The 20,314-nt window shown below is 40.3% G+C and overlaps 1 non-coding gene across 1 annotated transcript; it reads right to left on the bottom strand.

Annotated features, from left to right (window-relative positions):
• Positions 1-219: 219 nt before the first annotated feature.
• LOC141609886 (small nucleolar RNA R71) lies at positions 220-326 on the bottom strand. Its single transcript, XR_012527792.1, has one exon. It is a non-coding gene; the product is annotated as a small nucleolar RNA R71 (small nucleolar RNA).
• Positions 327-20,314: the final 19,988 nt, after the last annotated feature.

Genomic DNA, 20,314 nt, shown 5'->3' with positions numbered 1-20,314 from the left:
CCCCATCTACACATGGAGACTTTTTGTGACTATTGTGATGCAATTTCCCAAACGGGGGTAACTCAAGATCAAATTCGATGGGTATTATTTCCTTTTTCCTTGATCGAAACCGCAAAGCAATGGTTAAAGAGCCTAGACAAGGCCACTCATGGAATTGATTCATGGAAGAAGTTAGCACTTGCCTTTTATAAGAAGTTCTACCCTCCGGAGAAGACCAACAAGTTAAGAGCCCAAATCACTGGGTTCAAGCAAAGACATGAAGAGTCTCTATATGAGGCTTGGGAAAGATTCAAAGATACATGTCCCTCTTGTCCTCATAATGGACTAAGCGAATGATTTCTAGTCCAACAATTTTGGAATGGGTTGTATGAAGATTCAAGGAATGTACTCAACATGGGTTCTAATGAAAGATTCATCGAGGTAGATGACAACCAAACTTGGGCAAAGATAGAGGAGATGGCGGTTCACAACTCTCAATATAGTAGGCCAAGAAAAACTATTAAGGGAGGGAGACATGAAGTTGACTCCTTCACACAATTGAGTGCTGATTTGGGTGCCCAACTATGCTCCCATATTAACACAATGCTTGAAATTTGAGAAGGCCATAGCCAAGATGAATGAAGCTTCTTAATCACCCAAGAAACATAAACAAGTCAATGCCATGGTGGCAACATCTTCTATTCCAAATGAAGTATGTGAGAATTGTCCAACTTTGGGACATGATTAACAATAGTGTAGGGGCATAAATGAGCAAGTGAATGCTTTCCAAGCATAAAAGAATGGCACCCCTTACTCCAACTATTACAACGAAAACACCAAATTTCACCCAAACTTTTCATATAAAAGCCAAAATGCTCGAAAGCCTCAACCAACATACACCTCACCTCCAATGAGAAATCCAACTCAATACCCCTTTTCAATCAAAACCAAAGATTCCAAAACAAACCCTCTTACAATCAATCCAATGACCAAGCTTTTGATGTTAAAAAAGCGGTCCTTCAAATGCAAAAGAGCCAACAAGATTTCTTTGCTCAAATGCAAAGAGATAGCCAAGCCAAAGACACTACCGTCAATAATATCCTTACTCATACCAATATGTTGGAAACACAAATGACCCAATTGGCTTCTTCAAATTCCCAAAGGCAAAAAGGAAAATTACCTCCTCAAGGTAATCCTCCTACAAGACATGAAACCATCAATGCCATTCACTTGAGGAGTGGTACACGATATGAGGGACCTAAGGAGCCAACTGAAGAGGATGTTATTGAGGAAAGTGTCAAGCAAAGAGATGTGATGGAACCATTGAGGAGAAATCCTAGGGTGGTGGAACCAACTACCAATGACTCATTGAAGAAGAGAAATGAAAAGAAGGCGAAAGAGGTTGAAAAAGAACCTATTGTGATTAGACTTCCGTTTCCAAGTCACCAAGCCAAGCCCAAGATTGATGATCAACTTGGGAAGTTCATGGAGATTGTGAAGAACCTAGAGGTTTCCATCCCATTCACAGAGTTGATCAACCATGTTCTGGCCTATGCAAAATACATGAAAGACATCCTTACCAAGAAGAAGTCCATTAGGAAGTTGGAGACCATCACATTCACAAAGATAAGTAGTGCAATACTTCAAGGGAATTCCCCACCTAAGCTCAAAGATCCGGGAAGTTTCTCCATTCCATGTACCATTGGTGACACCACAATCAATAAAGCACTATGTGATCTAGGTACAAGTGTGACTGTCATGTCATACTCAGTATGTGAAAGGCTAGGAGTGGGAGAACTCAAGTGCACTAATATGACTCTACAAATGGCGGACCGAACAACAAAGAAACCACTTGGGGTATGGGAAGATGTACCCATAAGAATTGGAAAGTTTTTCATACCGGTGGACTTCGTTATTGTTGATATGGAGGAAGATTCCAATATACCGATCATTCTAGGAAGACCATTCCTACACAACGCCGGAGCGGGGATTGATGTAAAGCACGAGATTCTCACACTTGAAGTTGGTGATGAAACAATCACCTTTAATCTTGATAAGACTATGAGGGCTCCCAACTTGCTTGAGCCATGCTTTATGGTTGATCACTATAGCCAGGAAGGTGACAAGAAGAAAGTGAAATCCCCATTCAAAGGTCAAGTCAAAGATGGAAATTCTAGCAAGGAGGGTAAATAAACACCGCCCAATTGGAAGAAATAAGTGTATGATATTGAAGTGGCTCTATTTGGAGAGCATGGAATTTTTCATAACAAGAATGAGAGCTTGCAAAGTTCACCCATCATGACTAGTATTAATGAAGGCCTCATTGGCCATGACAACAATAAAGAGGAGTTGCTCTTGCCAACTCATAATTCTCTCAACATAGGGGAAGAAGCAAAAGGAGTATATGGTCTATGGGATGACTAATTTGACGAATTGGTTAATACTTACATTGGAAATGCTATGACCCTACACCAAGGCTTTGTAGATCCTTGTCAGCACATTAACTCGGGCTCCTACATTAATGAAGACAACTATGTATTAAGGTCTACAGAAGACTTCTATCATGAGAATGAGCAAGCCTTTGATTACTTCTACAAGGCGTTGAGCAACATTAATAACGCCCTTACTTTACGCCCTTTGACATCTCTCAAATGAAGGAGAGTTTTGTGGAGTCCTCCCTAAATCACCATTTGTAAATATTCTAAACCCTTAACTTGCATTTCATTTAATTTGTACATTACTCAATTTTTGCATTGTATCTTATATGCTGTATTTTAGGAATTTTTGTGACATAAGAGCAAGTGAGGGAGGGTTTCTAATGTGTTTGAAATGTGCAGTGTTTGATGATCAAGTGTGGGGAAGCAATTGCCTAGGCTAACCAAGCCTTTGTAGTGCAACCCCATGATGGAAGAATAGGAAATGAAGAATCAAAGTCGCGGGAAGGCGATCCCCACAAGCAGACCTGAGCTTGTGGGGATTGGAGCAAAGAAAATAAAAAAAAAAGAGCTGTAACAGAATCCGCCGAAGCTGATATCGAGACGAGCGTCCCTCAGCTCAGGTCGCTCGACCTCATCTCAGGACAGGCGTCCCCAAAGAGTAAAGAAAAGAGCTGAACCAGGATCCGCCCATCCCCAACATAGCTCAAGCGTCCCCCCATGCTACTTCAAGAAAAACACGGGATTTATATCTTCAAAACCTCATTTCTATTTATTCATTCACAAACACAAACACATTCCCTCACTACAACACTCAACCCCATCATCCAAAATCACAAAATACTCAACCAAATTCATCAAAAAACAATTGCAAACTTGCTCAAATTCAATTCAAATCACTCCTTTTTCAACATTTAGATCATTAAACATCAAAATCAATCAAAAATTTCTAGGGAATAGGCAAATTCGAAAAATCCCAAATTGATTGACAAATTGATTGAAGTTGGAAGAAAAGAAAAACATTCAAGCACATCAAAGGTTTGTTGACATCAATTGCAAGGAGGAATCATCATGGCAAGAACAAAAGGTAATACTCAAGCATCAAAACCCAAACTCTATCAAAAAGGCAAAAAGTTCTAGCATCAAAGGCTTTGGTGGTAGTGGAACAAGCTAGTGAGCAAGTAAGGGAGCCTATTGAGACCATTAAAGAAGTTGCTACTACTCTACCGGAGGTCGAACAACTCAAGGACTAACCAAGTGGTGTTAGTCCAGTGGTAGCCGGGTTAACCCTTGAAGCTTGCAGAAGTGCAGAAGTTAAGAGGTTCCAGATTCGACTACCAAGTGAGGCGATGATCACTTGTCCACTGCAGCCCCCGAAGGGGGTGGCTTAGATGATCCATGTGGTGGTGCGGGAATGCATGGGCCCGGGGGGATTCAACCCCTCGTCATAAAAAAAAAACTCAAGAACTATCCGGAGGTAACTTTCTTATCTAATGAGCATAGAATTGCATTCAAATCTGTGGACATAGCCCACCTGCGACGCCCAGCCGATATGTGGGCATGCAGCGGTATTTTGAAAGCCATGCTCGGCGGCATAAAAATACTTTCGATCGGATCGTTTTAGATCGGTCGGTTTCGTCTCGGTAAGGGTCTCGAAACGATGCAAGATATGTTCGGAGTCGCCACCAAGCATTTTTGGGATTCCCGGAACCCATTAGAATCCACTTTGTACCTAGGTCAACCAAGGCAAAAAGTGGTATTTGACATAGGTACTAAAGATAAGGAGTCGTCCCTCTTTAGCATCCTATCTCTAGAATGAATCTCGTATGCCTTGGATAAGGTCGTCCACTATCCAAAGTTTCTGAGTAAAAGGTGAAGGTATGTATTGGGAAGCCCTTTAAACAGACACCCAATCTCGCCCGCGGTAGCGGCCTCTACTGATCGATCTTGGTTGGTTAAATGCAAAAGTTGATAAAACGGGTAAATGCATGAATGCGCATCCACAAGTTTGAACCTAACATGTGAGCTTTCTATGTCGGTTGTTTATTCAAGTATCAAGTATTTGGTGTCAAGTTGAATTTAATGTTGATTTGCATGCAAGACGGAAATTAAACATCTATTTACCGAGTTAGGTTTATGGTGCATAACGTGATCCATTTGTCTTAGTAAGGCGTTTTGCAAATACAATGTGAAAAAGCAGATTTGTCATCTTATCCGTCCTTTATTCGGGTTAACCGAAGTCGGGATCGTCCTAGACAAGTGCTGGAAGGAAACATGGTCTGCATCAGACAGCGAGCCGTCAGGCGATGCAAACAGGCCTGTCCTGGTTTGAAAATTGGAAAATAGTTGACCTGTTTAGGCGCGAGTCAGCAGACTGTCCAAGGGGTGTTTTATGACTGTCGAAATGTTTGTAAAATGGTTTGGAAAGAGGGTGTTTGAACCCGTCTTGGTTTGAAAAGGTCGTTTAGACCGCTTTTGTGTTGATGTGAAGAACGAGACTTGAATAATCATCATTGTATTGATGATATTCGATGTCGGGTTCGGTTTTGCAAGCTTAACATGAATAGTTTTGAAAATGATTATGAACTAATTGTTTTAAATTCATTTGTTTGTGATTAGTCAATATTTGTCATCGTACTCGGGTTTAAAACCGACATGGTATGTGGAACCAAGGATGACTTTGTATTTATGACTAATATGTTTGTTTTTGAAATGTAAAGAAATGAAATAAAAGGTTTTAAAATATCTTTTAAAATGTAATTAACCAAATATTATCACCGAAACATGGATTTAACCGTCATGGTATGGTAAACCAAGGGTGAAAAATGTTTTATGGTTAAAAGTTTATCATGAAAAACGATTTGAAATATTTGAAATGGTAAAAACTGATTACAAATAAGAAATGAAATAAAGAGGAAGATGAGACCAAACACGGCTGAATTAAGGACTGAGAGGGGGCTTAGGTGCGAGCCTTCCTGCTATACAAGCAGCCCCTGTCTCCGGCCAAAATCCGGTTTTGGCTCATCTAACCTATGTTTGAACACTACAAGAATTTCGTTCTCGGGCTACCAAACTAGCCGACAGAAAAGCATGGTCGCGAAATTGGCGACTAGCAAAAAATTCAGGTGCTTGCACCTCGTCTCCAAATTGGCGACGCCTTTATTCAAATAATAGCGACCGAAATTCAAAAACTAGCGATCGATTTTCGTCGCTAAATTGGCGACCAACATGATTTCGTCGCCTAAATCTGTAGCCCGCCCAAATTATACCATATACCCAGATTTCCTTCCCCTCTATCTTGCTTTACCAATTCACAAAAAAAAGAGAAGGACGACGACAATCAACACGACGCCGCGCCACCAATCGTCACCGCGGCCAACAATCATTGCCGTCGCTGCCATCAACACCATCCGACCCCACCACCGGCGACCACTTAACCACCGAACAACCACTAATTTGATTTGAAGAAGGTATGAATCTTTGTTTATAATTCAATTTCTTGGATTAAGTTTAGTTTAATTTGTGATTGTAATTAATTTATTTAGTATATTAGTGTTCTTAGTATGTTAATTTTAAGGTAGATTTAGTTTGGTTAGTATAAGTTAATTTTATTTTAGTTAGTATTAGTGTTGTTAATATATGTTAATTATAGTATAGTTTTTGATTTGTTTGTTGAATTTGTTCTTGTAGTTAGTTTGGTTAGTATAAACAACCACTAATTTGGATATTGTTATGATGTTTAATTAGTTAGGGTTTGTATAAATTGATAATTAGGGTGAATATGAATTGGGGGTTTTTGTGAAATTGGTAATATTATTTGAATTAGGGCTGTAGTTGACAATGTATTGGTGATTTTGATGATGTTAGTATACTTAATCACAAGATTTAGTCTAATATTAGTATAATGTTGGTATAATAATACTAGTTTAGTAAATTGCTAGTGTTAGTAAATTGCTAGTGTTAATAATACTAGTCTAATGTTAGTTTAGTAAATTGCTAGTGTTAATAATACTAGTCTAATGTTAGTATAATGTTGGTATAATGTTAGTATAATGTTGGTATAATAAAAATAGTTGTTTGGAATATTTTTTTAGATTAAAATGAAGTGGTCGGAACGCAAATGGATGTACGAAGATAGGGTAGATAAGAGGAAACGTCCCACCGGTAGATTTGTAAAGGGGGTTCTTGAGTTTATTGAGTTTGCTAAACAACAAGATGGATATGACTTGGTAGAAAATAAACTTAGGTGTCCTTGTAGTAAATGCAAAAATTTGAAATATTTTCATTACATTCAAGTAGAAGAACATCTTTATACAAATGCGGTTTCTCCAAATTATTATAATTAGATTTGTCTTGGAGAACCATATTCTCCAATTACCGAGCAACCTCAAACCAAACAAAATGATAACCCATATAGAAATATGATATTTGATGCTTTGGAGTTTAATACTTTTAATAATGACAACAACGAGTCTATCATTGAACAAGAACCAAACCCACAAGCAAAATCCTTTTTTGAAATGTTAAAGGCTTCAGAAAAACCTTTATATGAAGGGAGTAGAATGACATTGTTACAAGCCGCCTCTAGGATAGTAACCTTAAAATGTGAGTTTAATATGCCATTTAATGCCGTTGATGCTATTGCGTCTTTGCTTGAAGACGCTATCCCCGGCAATAACGTCATGACCCGAAGTTTCTATAATACCAAAAAAGTAGTTAAAGGCCTTGAGCTTCCGCATCAAAATATTGATGCATGTCCTGAAGGATGTATGCTTTTTTGGGGAGATGATGCTTTGCTTGACAAGTGTAAGAAATGTCAAAGGGGTAGATATGAGACAAGTGACGGAGATATTGTTTGGAAGGGAAAAGGCAAGAAGGGTAATAAGACGGGTCAAAAGAGTAAGAAACCAATATCACAAAACCAATTAATTTATTTTCCTCTTGCTCCAAGACTTCAAAGAATGTATGCAACAAAAAACATTGCTGAACAAATGAGATGGCACAAAGAAAATCCTCGTACACCGGGGAAGATGTGTCATCCGAGTGATGGAGAGGAATGGAAGCGTTTTGATAAAATTTACCCTGATTTTGCCGAGGAACCTCGCAATGTTCGACTTGGCCTATGTACGGATGGCTTTGCCCCTTTCACCCAATTTGTTAAACCTTACTCATGTTGGCCCGTGATGATCACGCCATACAACTTACCACCTTGGTTATGTTTGAAAAGGCAGTTTATCTTCTTGTCGCTAATTATTCCCGGGTCTAATAACCCAAAAGCCAATTTGGATGTTTATTTACAACCATTGATAGAGGAGTTGAAACATTTGTGGGAAGTTGGTGTGGAAATATATGATGTGTACTTGAAGCAAAATTTTCAACTAAGAGCTTCACTTTTATGGACCATAAATGATTTTCCCGCCTACGGTATGCTATCTGGATGGTCTACCGCAGGACAAAAGGCATGCCCTTGTTGCGTGGTTAAGAGCAAAGCATTTTGGCTTCCTAATTCCAAAAAAATAAGTTGGTTTGATTGTCATAGAACCTTATTATAGGATAGAGATCTAAATAGAAGGAACAAAAAAGCTTCTATTAAAGGTAAGGAGGTGCTTGATGATGCTCCGGATCGGCTACCAGGGGATGAGTTATGGGAGTTGATACGTGATTTGCCATCTACTGTTGATGGCACTGAAGAAGAGTTTAAATAGTTGAAGAAAAACGAAGAGCGGTTGGTTTAGAAGAAGCATTTTCCGGGACCTTCTGTATTAGAATATATTGTTACTCATGCACAACCTGGATGTAATGCACATAGAGAAGAATTTCTTTGAGCAACTCATTCATACGATTATGGATGTAGAAGGTAAATCCAAGGATACTATTGCTTCAAGAAAAGAGTTGAAGAGATTTTGTGATCGTCCCAAACTACACATTCGTAAGGATGGGTCTAAGCTAAAAGCTATTTCTACTCTTGATAAAGCTCAAAGGAAGGCATTGTGTCAATGGTTAGGAAAGTTGAAGTTTCATGATCGATATGCATCCGATTTCAAACGTTGTGTTGATCTTAAGAAACTGAAGTTGCAAGGGTTGAAAAGCCACGATTGTCATGTTTTCATGGAGCGCTTATTACCCATTGCATTGAAACATCTCCTCCCAACTACCGTGTGGAATGCAGTTACCGAGATTAGTCAATTTTTCCGAGATTTATGTTCTTCAACCATATCGGTTGATGACATGATTCGTCTTGAAGACCAAATTCCAATTATCTTATGTAAACTTGAGATGATCTTCCCTTCTTCATTCTTTAATTCCATGGAGCATTTACCGGTCCATTTGCCTTATGAAGCAAAAGTTGGTGGACCCGTCCAATATAGGTGGATGTATCCATTTGAAAGGTATGTAATAATAATTTACTAGTATTTCAATTATAAATATTATTCATTTATGTATTTTATTCTAATAATAAAGAAATAACTACATTTTAATTACATGTATAGGTTTTTTAATCATTTGAAGAAAAAAATTGGTAATAAGGCTCGGGTTGAAGGTTCTATATGCAATGCGTATTTAACGGAAGAGATTGCAAATCTTTGCTCTCTTTACTTTGAATAACATATAGAAACCAAAGCAAAGAACTTAAATATTGATAAAGCCGATGAAGTGGACACAAGTGTACCCGAGTTTTTCCAAACTCATGATGATGAAGGGTGTTCATCAAGTGGGGAGACAAGATATTTGGATGACAAAGAATATAATCGTGCTCACCTTTACGTTATTTCTAATTGTGAAATCTTAGAGCCTTATGAAACACAATTTGTGATCGATTTCATTAAAGAACATCCTAATGTGAGCAAGAATGATGTTTGGAATAAGCATGAGGATCAATTTCCATCATGGTTTCGGAAACATGTCATTGAATGCAATATCCAAGATGATTTGGTAAGGAGTTTAGCCTTAGGTCCTTCACGAAAGGTTAAAACTTGGAATCGGTATTCAGTTAATGGATTCAATTTCCATACATTCAATTATGGGAAGAGGAAGGTTAGATGCAATTATGGTGTTACAATTTCCTTCCTTGATGACAATGAATATTATGGCATATTAGAGGATATCCTTGAGTTGTGCTATAATGGACGTGGACGTGCTTATAAAACAGTCTTATTCAAGTGTGAATGGAAAGATAATTCCATAGCGGGAATGAGAGTCCATGATCGTTACAAACTCGTAGAAGTTAATCATACCCGAACATACATGACTTATGACCCATTTATACTCGAACATCAAGCTCATCAAGTGTATTTTGCTTCTTATCCAAGCACGAGTAATGATAAATGTCAAAAGCAATGGTAGGCGGTCTTGAAGACAAAGGCTAGATCAAAATTTGATACAACATTTTTTCAAGAAGAAATTGTATCAAAATCAGTTTTTTCTCCAATTGATGATGAAATCATTCATGAGAATGAGAAAGAAGCGGGAGGGGAGGAGTTGGAAGAAGAGGAAGAAGATAATGTGGAGGGGACAGATGATCACATGGAGGAGGAGGAGGAGGAGGAGGAGGAGAAGGAGGAGGGTGAGGGTGACGGTGATGACGATGATGAGGATGAGGATGATGAGGATGATGATGAGGATTAGGATAATGAGGTTTTTACATCTTTTTGTTATCAATTTATTTATTATTGTGTTTCCTAGCCATTTTTTATGTTATATTATTTCGTTTTATTTAATTTTAATTACACTTTATAACAATTTTATTTGTTCAATTTGTAGTTGTATAATGGCACGTGGTCGTGGTGGTAGACAACGAGGCGGCTTTAGTGAGGGTCGTAGTACGCAGGAGGACGAGGAGGAGGAGACCACGGAGGTTGAGCAAGTCCTTAGAGGATGACACTGACGAGGAGGAGGAGGTTGAGCATGGGATCCCTGTCACATACACCGAGGATAACAAGATCATTATTGACATTAGGGGTCTTTGGTAAGAACTTCTCTTTATTTATTTTTTTATTAGTAGTTGATTTATTTTTAATATGAACATTTTTAATTCGTATTTAACATGTATAATTTCAGGTTTAATTCCAAGCATGTAGTTCGGGGAGTCACCGCTAACACTCAGCAAAAGATGACCAGGGGTATTACTTGTTGGTCAGATGCAAGCGAAGAAGATAAGGAGGGATGATTCAATAACTTTCGGGTATATATGTTTTTAAATAATTTTCATAAATGTATTCTAATTAATTAGTGATTTGTGTTTTCTAACGATTTTTTTTATGTCTAGCAAAACTTTCATTGGCCTAAGGAACAAGAGCGTGCCGTTTGGGAGAGATACAATTACATCGGCAAAAAGAGGCTAAGAGATAACATGTATAAGGTTTCTAAAAGGAAGAAACCTCCTCAGTTTATGGAAGGTATTTAGTTACTTTTGGTGGTTGTATTTAATTAGTTAAATTATCGCCATTTTTTTTCTATTTAATTAAATACTAATATTTGGCAAAAATTTTTTTTATAGAAACCGCATATAAAGAACTGATAGAGAAGAGAGATACCCCCGAATTTAAGGAAAAGTCGGCTCGAGCAGCGATCAATAAAAGGGGAGGGAAGAAGGATGCCCACATTGATGCTACGCATTACGGAGGTTCTCAATCATTCTATGACCGAGCAATGTCAAGTGTACGTCGTATATTTAATTTTATATATAAGTTAGATTATGTTTGAGATTATATTAGGAGTTAAAGTATTAATTAGTCTTTATAATTTAACCTTTGTTTTTTATTTTCGGAAGGCGGCCAAGAATAAGGCCGGGTAAGATGCCTACGGTTCCGGAGCTTTTCTATGACACGCATACCAAAGAAGGAGCGAAGGGGAAAAGGGCGTGGAATTCCAAGAAGAACACCAATTTATATGTAAGTATATAATACAATTCCTTTCAAATGTTTTGATTACATATATATATTATTATACAAGTATAACCTATAATCATTAACGCATTAATTTTTTAGGCTAAATTTCGACTTCGAAAAGAGAGGAATCCCGACATCTCCGATAATGAGCTTTGGCTTGATTAAAGAGAATGAAGGAGAAAATGGAGTTGATGACCACTTATTTCTCGTCTTGCAACCCGGGATGGCGTCCACAAAATCAAGACCCTAAAGATCCTTCCGGAGGAGGTGGTAGTGGAGCGGGATCTACTTTGTCGTGTCATTGACTCAGTTGTTGGTTGTTGGTCCTTTTACTTGTCGGATGTTTTAGTTAGATGCATGAGACTTTTTTATCCTTTTGTTTAGTTAGAATTGGACACGAACCATCTTTTTCCGTTGGTTGTAACAACTTGAATTCGGATTTCATTTGTATGAAATGTGACGTTGTTGGCCATCATGTGCGTTGTGTATGCTGCTGGGTTGTAATTTTAATTGCAGGTTCAAATTGTAGCAATTTGGCTCGAGTTTAATGAAAATTTCAGGTCCAATCTTTACCAAAATGGCGACTGAAATCGGCTCATTAGCGACCGAAATCAGTCACCGAAATGGCGACTACACACATCCGTCGCCAAATTGGCGACCACATTGGCGACCACCCCCGTCGCAAACCTCCTGACTAATTTTCTCAGTTTTTACAAGATGACGACTAATTTGGCGACAGATTAACATGCGTCGCCAAATTGGCGACTCAATTAGCTACTGAAAACCGTCGCTATTTGGCGACTACCTTGAAAACCGTCGCCATTTTGGCGACTACTATTGGTCGCTATTTTGGTCGTTATTTTGGCGACTACACGTTTACCCGTCGCCACTTTAGCGACTGAAATCCGTCGCCCGAGTGAATTTAGGCGACTAACAGTTGCGATCATCACTTGGCGACTGATTGTAGTCGCCCGAGAACTTTTAGCGACTATTTTCTGTCGCGTAATTCAGTCGCCCGAGAGCAGATTTTTTTTGTAGTGGAATCATGTTATGCATGTTTTAGCATGTTATAATCATAAAACAGATGAAAAACATGATAGATAGAAGAGGATTCTTACACCCTCATACTTCCATGCTAGGCTTGAGACCAGAAATCGATGAAAGTGTATCAACTTGTTTGGTCGGAAAAATCGGTTTGAAAACCGTTTTAGCAATGTAAAAGAGTGTTTTAAGTTTAGTGATGGTGTAGTTTGTCGAGATGGTCGGTCAAGTGATTTAATGCACTATGATGGTACCAAACAATGTGTAAGGCTTGTATTTTCGATCGGTAGGTCGAAAACACGTGTCGGTTTGTGACTTGAGAAGTCGAGTCTAGAATTTTTAGGGAGAGATGAGGGGGAGGACACTCGCGTAAGGTATTATGGTGTGTGAAGGTGGGTATTTATAGAGAAATGGGTGGTTGTGTGCATTTTGAGTGACGTGGCCTCATGGGCTGCTGGAAGAGGCGCGAGCCATTTCGCGGGTCGTCGAGGTGTCTTGTCACTATCACGCAATTGAAATCATGATTTGTTCTATCCTATGTTTTGGATGACATGATTTGTACTTGACCATGAAGAATTCCGGGAATACTTAACATGGAAGTTTTGAAAAGTTTTTTTTTTTTTGTGTGTGTGTGTGTGTGTGTTTGACTCGGTGTTGGAGTCGGGATTTGAATTTTTAAGTCGGTTTTTGGTCCGGTGTCGGTTTTGACTCTAGTTAGTGTCATTGCTACCCCGTCTTCATGCATTAAACACTCCGGGTACTTTTGAAAAGTTTTGAAATATTTTGTTTTCGAAATCGTTTTATGTTTTCCGACGTATAGCTGTACAAAACTTTCGATTAAACGCTGTGATTCCTAAGCATGTTGTAATTCGATAACCATCGGGTGTTTGTTGGAGACTCGACAGATACTAGGTATCTACAGAGCCCCCACTTTGACTGAGGCTTGGGCAGGGCGAAAGTCAAAGTATAGCCCCCAGGTCAATCGAAGATTACAACCTGGAGACCGAAGCGATGTCGAGGCGGCTCGAAAGAGTTCGGGCCAAGGACCTGCCGTCGGTAAGGGCGACACCAAGGCGACTCGGGGATACGAGTCAAGCACCTGTCGTCGGGAACAGTTTAGATTTTTTCGACGTCCGTGTGGGTCTCTTAAAGTCCGTTAGACTACGTACGAAAGCTCGCCAGCCATAAGAAGGAGTCATACCTGAGGCATCTTCGAGATATGTCCTTGAGTTGTTTCTTGTTTGCGGGCAAAGGCTCGCCAGCCGTGTTGCGAATATGATGGGGCTCGCCAGCCATGTTGCGGTATGATGGGGCTCGCCAGCCGCGTTAAGGTTGCGTTGTGAGGCTCGCCAGCCATGTTGAATGTGCGTTGTGAGGCTTGCCAGTCATGTTGAATGTGCGTTGTGAGGCTCGCCAGCCATGTTGAATGTGGTGCGTTTTGAGGCTCGCCAGCCATGTTGAATGTGCGTTGTGAGGCTCGCCAACCATATTGAATGTGCGTTGTGAGGCTCACCAACCATGTTGAATGTGGTGCATTTTAAGGCTCTCCAGCCATGTTGAATGTGGTGCGTTTTGAGGCTCGCCAGCCATGTTGAATGTGCGTTGTGAGGTTCGCCAGCCATATTGAGTGTGATGTGTTTTAAGGCCCGCCAACCTTATTGAATGTGCGTTGTTAGGCTCGCCAGCCATATTGAAGGTGAAATGACCGACTGTGAGAAATAGCCGTGTTGCTGGGCCTATTTCGAAAGGTCGTTTGAGTTTAGTGGCCTTCGTGATGAGGTCTCTGATATCCTACTGGGGAATCTCGGTGTTTATATTGGGTCTTTTTTACGCCGGGAAGGGATAGGCTCGTGAGCCTGGCTCCCGTGGTTGGCGATGATTTTGAATCTCGAAGGGAGGTAACGGTTTTTATTGCCGTTTGATGAAAGTTTGTAAAAAAGGGCAGATGTGCATTCTGCCATTTGATGTGTGTTTGGGGATAACGATTTTAACTTTGTCTTCCCATGATTTGAGATTTGTTAAGGGTAGTGAATTTCACTATCCTGTTTGAAGGTGTGACGCTTTTTAATGCCATTTGTTTTGAAATTTGAAAATAGGGAATTGGAATTTCACTATTTGTTTTTGTGATTTGAAAATGTTGTTTGAAAATCTTGTGAAAATAGCGAATTTGAATTTCACCATTTAGTTTTGTTTGAAAATGACGGTTTTTAATGCCATCGTTTGAAAATTTGTGATTTGTGGAAATAGCGAATTTGAAGTTTGCTATTTCATTTTTGTATTTGACAAATGACGGTTTTTAATTCCGTTGTCGAAAATTTTGTGAAAATAGCGAATTTGAATTTCACTATTTTGTTTTTGTTTTTGAGAGATGACGGTTTTTGATTTCGTCGTTGAGAATTTTTTGAAAATAGCGAATTTGAATTTCACTATTTTATTTTTGTTTTTGAGAGATGACGGTTTTTGATTCCGTCGTTGAGAATTTTGTGAAAATAGCGAATTTGAATTTCACTATTTTGTTTTTGTTTTTGAGAGATGACGGTTTTTGATTCCGTCGTTGAGAATTTTGTGAAAATAGCGAATTTGAATTTCACTATTTTGTTTTTGTATTTGAAAAATGATGGTTTTAATTCTGTCGTTGAGAATTTTGTGAAAATAACGAATTTGAATTTCACTATTTTGTTTTTGTTTTTGAAAAATGACGGTTTTTAATAACGTCGTTGAGAATTTTGTGAAAATAGCGAATTTGAATTTCACTATTTTGTTTTTGTATTTGAAAAATGACGGTTTTTAATTCCGTCATTGAAATTTCGAAATTTGTGTGGGAATTGGGCCAAAGCCCAAAATTCCGCTGAACAAAGCAGGGAATGCCTGATTGAGGCACGAGTCCTTTTGCGAGGGAATGGGGCTTCACTGTTTCCTGTAAAAAGACGCGAGAAGTGGCTGCTCTCATTCCCATTCGTCTTCCTCGACACTAAATAAAAAAAACCACGAAAAAAACGCCATTTTCGACTTTGTTTCTCGCATGACTTTGTGCCATTATCCTTATGTCATCTCAAGGTATGTAAATCCTCTTGAATCCATTTGAATTTGTTTGTCTTTTTGTTGATTGAATTAGGGCGAAACCCTAACCTTTCGAAAATCGATTTGGCCGTTTTTGTTTAGCCCATTTTCGAGCGAAATTGATGATTGCATTAGGTTAGAAACCTGTTTAGGAGTATAGGGGTGCTTTTAGTTTGCATTTTGGTCCCCGTTCCCGCTCCCTAGGCTCGCAAAACGTGAGTGGGACGGAAAACCTTCTTATTTCACAATGCCATGTTTGTTTTCTTGAGTTGTGTGCCCCACTAAGTTTTATTATAGTCGGGGAAGACCGTCTTTGCTATACTGAACCTTCATTGGGCGTTGTGGGCAAATTTGAATTTTTGCCTTTTTGAGATGGACTTATGTCTGACGAAAAAGCGTCTGTTTGAGCCCAAATTGAGCCAGTTTGTCTTGTAATGGACCTTAACGGTAGTTTAGGTCACTTTGAGACGTGATTAAATCACGTTGTTTTGTTGTGGTCGTATTTTGAATTTTTGACCTGTCTGTGCCCGAATTGGCGTAAAATTGCCTTTTTGAGCTCTGAAAAATACCCAGTTGTGTCGGAAATTTTTGTTGTTGTTTCGCGGGCCTTGAGGCGTTGGGTGGTTTTTGAAATTTTTGTTGTTGTTTTGACTCATCTCTCGCTTGAAAACAAGGGCGAGTCGTTTTTTGTGCGATTTTTGTGGAGTGTTTTTGTTGGATGGGTTTGGGTGGGTTTGCCCTTGTTGTGTTTTGCATTTACAGGTGGTTTGTTTTTTTTTTTTTTTTTTGGATTTGTCCATTTTGTGTCGTCGTAATGCCGAAATTTTGGCTGACGTTTTTGCTTTGTCCTGATTCCAGGGGAGTGTTCGGGACCCACTGGATCTGTTGTCGAGAGTTTAGAGGTCTTGTTTGGGACTGGGCCGGTTAGTACACCCGCGAGTGCGCCCGAGACGGTGGTAAAGGACGCTTCTAAGGAGGAGGAGCCTATTGAGGAGGCCGTTAGAGCCGAGAGAGCTGTGGGAGCTCGTCAGGAGGCCATTAGTGCTGAGGGAGCCACGGGGGCTCGGGAGGAGCCTGCTGTTGAGGCTGTTGGTGTTGGGAGGGCTCGGACGGGGTCTGAGGCCGGTGCCTCTGGGAGGAGGGTTTGTACTAGGAGGAGGGGTCCTCGGCCCACTAGATGGGAGATTGAGAACGTCGCGAGGGTCATTAAGAGGCCTCCTCCCCGTCACGTGGAGTCTTGTGGGGGGAAGAGACGGAGAGTGGAGACGGATGCGGATGACGTCTTTGTCGAGAACTGGGATGTTAGACGGGTTACAACCCCTCGGGGGGGTGAACCTTCGGGCGGCGCCTGCTTGGGCCGAGGGCTTTGCCGGTAGCCAGCTGTTGTTGCGGCTAGACACTAACATCTCTTACCGTGTAAACGAGGGCTTGGTGAGCCTGTTGCCTTTTTTTTTATCCTATTTTTGTTGTTTTTGTTGTTTCAGACCTGAATAGGTATTCTGATGCTGTTTGTTTCCCAATTTTAGGAAATTGCTATCATGAGGACTTTCTCAGGCATCACGATTATCATGGGTTTCTACGACGTTCTCCGGGCCGGTACAAGGGCGTTGATAGAGAGGTCGGCTATAGGGCCGTTGGTGGCTGCCTGGCATGAGATTCACAGGTCTTCGATTAGGTCGAACCTGTGTTTGATTCGCGCCATGTTGGACCGTTACTGGGACATGACGTCGTCGTTCCACATGGATTTTGGGGAGGTCAGTGTCACCTTGGAGGACTTTGCCAAGATATCGGGCCTTTCCTGTGGCGAGACGCCTGTTGAGTTCCAGGAGACGCCAGAGAGAGTGTCTTTCGCTGTGGTTACGGGTTTGATTGGCAAGGTTTTGCCTGCGTCGACTGACATCACTCCTTTCCTGATAGCGAACTCCTATGTGAGGGACCACTTCAAGGGGAGAGTGGCGGGGTTTGTTCCGGCACCGTTGGTGAGTTCGGAGGCTGGGGCTGAGGCTGACACGCATGAGGTGCGGTTGTGGTTAAGGTACTTCTTGGGTACCACGTACTTTGATGACAAGGGTAAGCGCTTGTCGACCAAGGAACTTCCTCTGCTTGCTGACCTGGACGCCTTAGGTCAGTTTGACTGGGGGACGTCGGCTTTGGAAAGTTTTACCCGTTACCTGCACGCCGCAGTTCATCCCAAGGTGATGGGGGATGGGAGTTCTCCCGCTTTGGTTGGTCACGACCTTATCTTGGAGGTACGAGCATTTTTGTGTGTCTTTTTTTTTTTTTTTTTTACTTTGACTTTGATTTTGATTTTGAGTTTGATTTTGATTTGTGTTGTTTTTTTTTTTTTTTTTTAGTTTTGGTAATTTTGAAAAATTGGCTGATTGCTGTGTTTTGTTACAAGCTTGGTTGTTTGCTTACTTTGCCCCCCTGCACCTGAAGAAGACTGATGCGTTCAATTTATATAAGGTATTTACTCTATATTTACACGCATTTCTATGTTATTTATGTAGCATCTAGCTACAAATGTCCCCCGAATAGTCTACTTTGGTTTGTCTTGTATTATTTGCAGGTATGAACTGGAGAGGAGCATAATCAAGCTTGAACCTGTCCCGTTTGCATGCATTTTGGAGATAGAAGAATCGGAGCCTGGAATATGTCACCTAGGGATGCGTGAAGTGGCTTCCGAAGGTGTTTCGAGTTCAGCCGTGCTGATACAGTGCTAGCTAAGTCGATCGACTAAGTTGACTGCTAAAACTGGTCGATCGAGTACCCTTTTATGCTAAGAACCCTCGATCGAGTACTTGCTCTGCTCGATCGAGAAGGGTGTTTGTTGAGTTCCTCGATCGAGTACCTGCTTTACTCGAACGAGATGTTTGACCTTTACTATGCTCGATCGAGTAGTTTGCTTTTACTCGATCGAGAGGTTTTCACGTTAGAATATTTTCTACGCAATCTTTAAGATTTACTTTTCGAATATTTTAATTTGAGTTTTAGAATAAATTAGGGGGAGGGCAACCGGACGACCATCTCTCCTCTCTCCTCTCTCTTTTGCTCTTCACTCCTTAGACCTAAAACTCTAGCTTTTGGAATTCATGCTATTGGGTATTTTCTCCATCCTTAATTTTAATTATTATTGATTGCAATTGTTCTTGTTTTTGTCATCTCTTTCCTCTTTTACTTTGGTTCATGTTTTCTCTAGCAATCAATCTCTAGTATTAGGGTTCATAATTTATCGCCTTTTTATCATGTTCAAGTTTATTGTCTCGTTTATTATAATTAATTTCTCAACTTTCATTATGCATAGCTAATCTCCATATGCTAGGACATAGGGGAGCCATGGTAATTAGGGAGGTTAAGATTAGGTGATTAGGCTTGGCTAGAATTAGGTTTGTGTTGTTAATCACCGCATTTAATAGCAATTAGCTGCTTGAGTCGATGCATTTAGCTAGTTGATTCATTACACCTTGACCTATATCGGAAGATTTAAAGGGGTAAGACCTGCAGTGAACATTAGGACATTCTAATGAGGACGGAAGCTAAGTTAGTACTGTTTTAGGGCAAATAGCGGATCGGAAGGACCTTTTCGCAACCCTACAAACCGAGTTTATGCCAACCTTTGACCCTAGATTGGATCCCTAGAAAACCATGGTGAACCGACTGTCCTAGCTGCTTCTCTCTTTTTGGTAATTTCATTAGAACTTATTGCTTGTCTCTTTCCTGTCCTGTTTCTCTATTTCTCCGTAGTTTAGAATCAACAATCAACCCCCAAAGAAACGGTTACTCAGGCATATAATATTCCCATCTCCCTGTGGATTCAATACCCGACTGCCTCTACTACATTTTATAGAGACTGGTTGGTTTTATTTTTGATAGGGTTGCGACAGCCGTGTCAAATTTTGGCGCCGTTGCCGGGGACACGGTGTTATTTTGTTTGCTTTATATTAAGTTTGTCTCCAGTCTCAAGGAATTTATTCCTTGAGACAGTTCTCATATTTTTCTCTAGTGTTATAGTTGTTTTGCAAGTGATCCGTCCTAGAAGAGGGCATTGAAAGATCTGCTATTCTTACAATTTCATTTGCTAAAATGCCCAACATCGGTAGTCACTCGGAACCTAATGTAGATTCCTTACCCAAAGGTTTCCTACTTCCTACTACAGATGCTGGTACCTTTGGAATTCATCCATCTTACATTCAGTTGGTTGAGAAGAATCTTTTCAAGGGAGTAGCTGGTGAGGATCCGGGCAAGCATATGGAGTTGTTCACTGATTACTGCTCCTCCATTCCTTTAGTTGCTGGGGTGACACAAGATAGGGTCAAGGAAATCCTTTTTTCCTGTTTCTTTGACTGATGACGCCCGGGATTGGTTGAGAGATCTGGATAAGGAGGCTGCTGGTATAACTAATTGGAGTTCTCTGGCATTAGCCTTCTACAGAAGGTACTTTCCACCACAGCGCACCAACGCATTAAGAGGCCAAATCACTAATTTCACACAATTGGCCACTGAAGATTTGAGTGAAGCTTGCACTAGGTTCAAGAACCTAGTTCGCTCTACACCTCATCATGGCTTCCAACAATGGTTCCTTTGCAACTAATTTTACAATGAGTTGTATGACGATCAAAGAGCCGTATTGGACGTTGCAGCCAAAGGAAGATTTCAGAAAAAACACTGAAGACAATATGGGGTGGCATCTTATTGAAGACATGGCCATTCATGTAGCTGAGTATGGGAATCCCAGAGGAGGTAGGTGAGTGAGCGTAAGAGATGGTGAATCTCATATAGCCGAATTAGAAGTTCTTAATGCTGGGTGTGACAAGTCAGAGAGTCCGACAATTTTGGGTGATCAACAGCAGGTCCATGCTATAATTGAGCAAGAGGTGTTTTGTGGTAGATGTGGCATGAAAGGACATGATC

Source organism: Silene latifolia, chromosome 10, assembly GCF_048544455.1.
Source record: "Silene latifolia isolate original U9 population chromosome 10, ASM4854445v1, whole genome shotgun sequence".
NCBI lineage: Eukaryota > Viridiplantae > Streptophyta > Magnoliopsida > Caryophyllales > Caryophyllaceae > Silene > Silene latifolia.
Note: the sequence above shows the minus strand (reverse complement) of the source record. Positions and strands in the feature narration are given on the sequence as shown.